The sequence below is a fragment of the Fukomys damarensis genome, unplaced genomic scaffold (assembly GCF_012274545.1).
Source record: "Fukomys damarensis isolate Sample0158 unplaced genomic scaffold, DMR_v1.0_HiC HiC_scaffold_37, whole genome shotgun sequence".
Classification (NCBI taxonomy): domain Eukaryota; kingdom Metazoa; phylum Chordata; class Mammalia; order Rodentia; family Bathyergidae; genus Fukomys; species Fukomys damarensis.
The window spans coordinates 41,155,135-41,161,833 of record NW_022900949.1 but is presented as its reverse complement, the minus strand read 5'-3'; the positions used below and the strand labels follow the sequence as shown (position 1 = coordinate 41,161,833).

Below are 6,699 nucleotides of genomic sequence, written 5' to 3'. Positions count from 1 at the left end.
GCGCGCCCGAGGGTGGTTTTTTAACGCGCGGGGGCGCGCGCGCTGTGCGGCTCTTCTGTGCGCGCGGCCGCTGACGTGCGCGTCCTCGTTTCGGCTCTTGGAACTGTGGCCCACGAGAGGAGCGACTTCGGGAGCGAGCTTCTGCCTGCGACCCCCAGTTTTCAGGCTTGCGCCCAGCTGTTGGGTCGCTATGCTTCCTCGAGAGCGCGCGGGACGCCGCTTCTGAGGCTAGGGGCGGCGGGCCAAAGGCTAGCTGCGTGGGGAAGTTGGAAGGTTGGGTTCTTCCTGCTCTGGTGACGTTCTCGGGCAGCCATGGTCTAGGCCTGCGGAGAAACCTAGTGGCTTTGCTGTCTAGTTTGCGGTTCCGCTTCTCTGCGTGGCGGGCGAGATTCCTGGTTGTTCTCGAAGAACATGGTTACCTGCGGCCAATGTGCGGGGTGGGTGTTTGGGGAGGGTGCTGCCCTGCATCGGAAACTCAGTCCTGTTGGCCGGAGAGGGCGGTGAGTCCCCTCGGGCTTTCTCACCTTGTGCCTTTGCGCCAGGGAGGGAGCATTAACGACACAAGACCCTTCAGTAGTATCTGCTTTCTTTTCATTCGAAACAAGTTCTTCCATAAGCGCAATTCATGTGCGTCACCTCTGTGTACTCCGGAAGGGGAGTCTCTCCTGTGTAGAAGAGGTAATACTCTGTGAGCTCTGAAATGCCCCTTTACATTCTTAAATGCAGTCTTTTTTTTTTTTTTTTTTTTTTCCTGAATGAGTGGGAGGAACTAACTTTAGTCTGTTCCACTGAGTGCATCCCCCAGTCAGAAAGTTGCCTGAAACAAATAGGACGAATCTGAGAATGCTTTGCCTTTTTTTTTAAGTTCAAAGCCCCCCAGTATAAATTTCTAAAACCTTTCCCTGTATTACTGTAAGAGTGAGATGACTTAAAGCTTTTTTTCTCCCCCTTTTCCACTTCAGTAATGTTCTAGCTCCAAGAGAATTCTAAGTTTGTCCTAGGGAAATTCGCGCCTCATTTTCTTCAGATAAAATATTTTCTTTTACTGTCTTCTTTCATTAAGGTTGAAGAGGAAGCTAAGAGTAGTGAAATTAGCAAAATGGATAATGATGGGGGAGTTTTAGAAATGTATTTTTTAAAGAAAAAAATTTAAAAAGAGGCTGAGGATGGAAGGAACTTCTTTATTCTATCTTCTTCAGAATGTTAGAAGTCTTAAGAACTCAGGACAAGCAGCAGAAATACATTCAACATGGTGACTGGTGAGTTAAATCGTTCATATGCTGGAAGTATGTGTGCAGTTTTTTTCTGGTAATATTGAAAAATTACAAATCTTGTCAATCATTCTGGGTGCTGTCTGTAAGAAACTGCTAGGTGCTGGAAAATGGAAGATGTGGGAGACTGCATCTTTGAATATAACTACAGGTCGTTGCTTGAAAAGTATTCTCTAAGTCGGTGCAACTTGCAGCAGTTAGCAGTAGCAAAGCATCCAAGGCTGACCTTAATCTTTCCCTTCCCAAGTCGAGTTTATCCAAGATATACTTAAAGTGTTGTTATGCATTTAGGCTTCCTTGTTCTGGATTTGCCTTTGTTTTTAACTACATTGAGATCTTTTAAATTAATGTTTGTAAATAATGTTTCCATAACTCATCAGCTAACATTTCCATATTTGAACTATTCTAGTCCTCTGTGATGAAATTACGTACCTCTCCGTGAACTTCTGCAGCTGAATATCTCCTTTCCAGCTTTTGGTGCTATTTCAAACAAAAGATCAAATAGTTGATGAATTTTCTTCTGTTTTTGGCTTTTTGGGACAGGGCCTTACGATGTAATTCAAGCTGCCCTTGAACTCAAGTGAATAGCTTTAAGCTGGCCTTGAACCTGGGAACTCTCTCGACTTTTTTTTTTTTATACTGGGGATCAAACTCGGGACCTTGTGCTGCTGAGGCACGTGGCAGAACCGCTGAGCTAAATCTCCATCCCTCGGGGACTCTCTTGCCTCAGCCTCCCAAGTGTTGGGAATACAGGAATGTGCTGTCATGCCCAACTGATTTTTTAAAAATAAATTTGATTTACTGTAAAATAATAACCACAGTCAGGCTCTCCTTTATAGCGTCCTCAAATCAGGACTTTTTTTTTTTTTTTTTTTTGGTACCAGGGATCAAAAAAAACAGGTTTTTTTTTGAGCTTGGATGCTGGTTTTTTTTTTTTTTTTTTTTTGGTATGGGATTTGAACTTGGGACCTTACGCTTGGGAGGCAGGCAGCAGAACCACTGAGCTAAATCCCCAGCATTGCATGGTTTCTTTTAATATCAGTTGGTATGTGCTTGATGTGCTATGCTTCTTGCTTCTTTGCTTTTTAATTGAGCACCCTTTATCTTTGAAAGTCTTTTTTAGTGTGTGTTGGTGCTGGGGACTGAACTCAGGCATCCTATATACTTGTTTGTTTGTTTTTGGTTTTATTTTGGTTTTTTGAGACAGGGTCTCACTGTGTAGTTGAGACTGGCCTGGAACACATGTAGCCCAGGCTGGTCTTGAACTCACAACAATCTTCCTACCTCTACCTCCCGAGTGCTGGGATTACAGGCGTGCACCATCACAGCCGGCCAGGCATCCTATATGCAAGGCATGTGTTTTATATGTACTACATCCCCAGCTCTTTTTGTTTTATTTTTAATTTTTAGGTAGAGTCTAGCTAAATTGCCCAGGCTGGCCTCATTCTTGTGATCCATCTTCTTTAGACTCCTGAATAGCTGGGATTACTGTGCTACCATGACAGGCTGTGTAGAAGTCTATTTATTTATTTTTCATTTGCAGAACTGAAGATTGAACACAGGGGAACCCTACCATTGAGCTGCATTCCCAACGCTTTTTATTAATTTTGAAACATGGCCCAGCTAAGTTGCCCCTTGGGGCTTGAATTTGTGATCCTTTTTTCTCAGCCTTCCATAGTGCCTAGATTACAGCAGGTATGTGGTAGGTGTCACTGTGCCTGGTTTAAGGCCTTTCATTTTTCTATTGGTCTTAAAATGAGGTGTAACATAAACACCTATTCTTTTCAGTTATTTTGTTGCCCTGCAGTTTCAAATGTTGTAAATCCTTGCCAGGCTTCACTTAAAAGCTTTGTTTTTTGTTCCCTGTCACATTGGATTGTGATTTCTGTTTTTGTTTGTTTTGGGTTAATGCTAGGGGTCAAAACAGTATGCTAAGCACATACTCTGCTACTGCGCTACATTCCCAGCCTTCAACTGTGATTTCTGTTATACTGAAGTGGCTGCATGAAAAACCTTTCTGCTTTGCTGAAAGGGAAAAAGGAATGCTGCTGTGGTTTTAGTGTTTCAGCCAGGGCAAAACTAGGTAAAATGACAGGCTTTATCAGAAAGCCAGTGCTAAAGCTGGTCATGGTTGGCACATGCCTGTAATCCCAGCACATGCCTATAATCCCAGCACTTGCACTCTGGAGGCAGAGACAGGAGGACTGTAGCAAGTTCGAGGTCAGCCTGGGTTCCAGTGAGTTCAAGATCAGCATGTACTGCATAGTGAGACCCTGTTTCAAAAAAGCAAAAACAAAGCCAATACTTTCTTTTTCTTTAAATTGGTACAGTTGGATACGATGGCACCTGTCTGTAATCCCAGTACTCTGGGAGGCTGAGGCAGGATGATCACAAGTTGGAGTCCTGCTTGGGTGATTTACTGAGCCTCTGTCAGAAAATAAAAAATAAAAAAAGCTGAAGATGTAGTTCAGTATAGATGTCCTGGGTTCAATTCCCAGAATAATTTTAAAAAAAAGTGAAATTAGTTTTTCTATGTACATTTTTTATATAGATATGCTCTGTGTGCAGTTGAATGAAAAATTATAAAGTAAGCTTCATTGTAACTATTGTAAGAAATAGAACAGGTCTGCTGAGTGTGGTGGTACATGCCTCTTAATTCCAGCACTCTGGCAGTCTAGGAGGATTGCAAGTTCTAGTCTACCCTAGGCAATTTAGGGAAATTTAAAAAAGGAGGGCCATGGATTTAGCTCAGTGGTGCCATCACCTGCCTCACAAGTGTAAGGTCCTAAGTTCGATCCCTGGAACCAAAATATTAAAGTTAAAAAAAATAATTGGTTTGTTTTGTTTTGTTTTTGAGACTGTCTCACTATGTAGTTCAGACCAGCCTTGATTGAACTCACTGGGTAGCCCAGGCTGCCTGAACTTGCATTCCTTCTGCCTCAGCCTCTCCTGAGTGTTAGGTTTACAGGTGTGTGCCACCATGCTTGACTAAAAAAATGATTTTTTTTTTTTTTTTTTTTTTTGAGACAGGGTCTCAGTATATTGTTGAGACTGACCTGGAACTCATTATGTAGCCTAGGCTGGTCAACTCACAGCAATTCTCCTGCCTCAGCCTCCCAAGTGCTGGGATTACAGGTGTGCGCCACCATGCCCAGCTCTTAAAAAAAAGTTTTTAAAGGGCTAAGGATGTAATGCAGTGTGAAGAGCCTGAGTTTAATCCCTAGTACTGGAAAAAAAAATTAAAAAAGAACAAGAACAATGTCAGCATCCCTGAACCCTTTATGGGTTCCTTTCTGGTTACAACTTCCCAATCCCAAGAAACAGGTACTATTCTGACTTGTGTGATAATCTTATTCTTTGTTTTTCTTTTTGTATTTACCATCTTTGTATCTCTGCAGTTTAGTTTTTGTTTTTTATAAATGGAGTCATGGTTTACTTTTTTTTTTAAAGAGTGTCCATGTGTAATTCAGCTAGCCTTGCATTCACTGGGTAGCTCAAGCTGGCCTCAAACTCCAGAGGCTATCCTCCTGCCTCAGCCTCCCAAGTGCTGGGTGTACAGGTGTATGCCACCATGTCTGGCCATGCTTTACTATTGGTTGCTCCTTTTTCATTTTAAAAAAAATTTGTCCTTTTGTGCAGTGGTAATTAATTGCCATTTCTACATTGTATTGTTATTTGAATATACCATAATTTATTACTTCCTTAGTTAATAAACATCTGACTTGCTTCCAGTGTTTGACTAAAAATGTTAATATGACCATTCCTATATAAGTACCCTTTACACATACATATATGCCATGTAGCTAGAGGTAGGATTACTGGGTTTTGTGGAATGGCATTCTTAGTGTCTCTAGCTTGTGCAAATGGTTGTGCTATTTTACAGCCCATCAGATTTCATAGGAACGTGAATTTAAAGTTCCTCATTGAAAGTATGTATTGTCCAAAAAAGTAGAACTATGATGAAAATGCCCCTAAATCAGGTATTTCTTTGAGTCGTGGAGCACATAAATGGCCCTATGGGATGATTTCTGTCACAAACCTGTAGTGGATTAGTTATCTTTGAAGTAGAAATATTTCTTCTGCTCTTCTTCTTTGAAATGATCTTTATATTACTTAGGACAGACATGGCTGTAATATTTTAAAGTGGAAATTGTTTTTTTCATGAAACTGTATTCTTCAAACCAGACTTGCTAAGCTATGAGGAGCCATTGCTAGAATAGATGGGAGCCTTGAGAGGGGCTTGAGGACCAAAGAAGAGGCAGAATTCTGTGAGGCAGCTTGAACTATCTTCTCTGAGGAGATGGGAAGGGAACTATGACCATCACTGATTCAGGACCTATTCTGAAGAACTGTTTGGAGACACTGGAAGAGATATCAAAGATAAGTGATCCAAGGAAGGGTAATTCTGGTGAGTACTTAGATTTTCTTTGCCTTGGTACCTAAATAGAAAAAGAGACAGTAGCAAACAGACCTGTGGAAATGATTGTTTCAGAGTAGTCTCTTTCCATGACACCATCTTTCTCTAGTAATAACAATTTATGTGTGGAAGGACTGCTTTGTGTCTGGCACTAACCCAACACCTGTAAGGCACAATAGTTAAAATTGGGTGGATCTGTTGATGGGGGTCTGATTGGTTTTTTTGTTGTTCTGAGAAAAGGCTGTACTTGAAGTGTTAGGAAGCAGATGGTTGTTTACAGACTCCCCACCCAGCAGAGTCCTAGTGTATTTTCTCTTCTTTTTCCATTAGTACTCTCATATGACTCCCTGAAATTGGGAGTACTCAAATATTTCCACAGATTCATGTTTTTCAGGAGCATTTTAATTAATTTCTTTACCACTCCTCACCAAGTCATTGAATCTTTTGTCCTTTATGAAGGATAGTATCATATCTTTCCAGTTGTCTCTTACCAAGGCTTAGCTTTTGTGTCTCTTGAGCAGAATCTTGAAAAAGTTAACGGCTTGCATTATTATGTATGCTTTTGGTGCTTGATGGTTTTGTCTTTAAAAGTTCAGATTTTTGTGGGAATAGCATACTATCAACAATAAGAATTGTTTTTTCTTTGTTTTGTTTTTTTTTTTTGGTACTGGGGATTGAACTCGGGTCCTTGTGCTTGCAAGGCATGCCACCGAACCGCTGAGCTAAATCCTCAGCCCCAAGAATTGTTTTTCTGGTACTGTAGTATAACTAGTCTATAAAAAATGATGGCTTTTAAGTTATCTTCTTAGTTTAGTACAATTTGTGGAAAATAAAAGTGTAGTAGGAAGAAATTTAAATCCTGTGTGATTCCACCAGCCAGGCATAACTACTACAGTGTTATTCTGATAGATATTTTTGATAATTTTTTCATAATATATAATTAAAGAATACTGGGATATATAAATAAAATTTTGCTGGTTGCTCTTTTTTTTTTTTTTTTTTTTTTTTTTT

General features: G+C 40.6%; 1 protein-coding gene across 6 annotated transcripts in view; it reads left to right on the top strand.

Moving 5' to 3' along the window:
* Positions 1-6,699, top strand: part of Qrich1 (glutamine rich 1) — a 50,030-nt gene that overhangs the window by 794 nt on the left and 42,537 nt on the right. The window contains exons 1-3 of one of the 6 annotated variants that reach the window (XM_010615611.3): positions 79-273; positions 1,200-1,259; positions 5,457-5,679. The exons of 2 other annotated variants lie outside the window; for them this stretch is intronic. The gene's annotated coding sequence lies outside the window, so the exon portion shown is untranslated. Of the gene's footprint in view, positions 1-78; positions 679-1,199; positions 1,260-2,950; positions 2,967-5,456; positions 5,680-6,699 lie in introns of those variants that run through there. 3 more of the 6 variants (XM_010615607.3, XM_010615609.3, XM_010615608.3) reach the window with 3 other exon arrangements.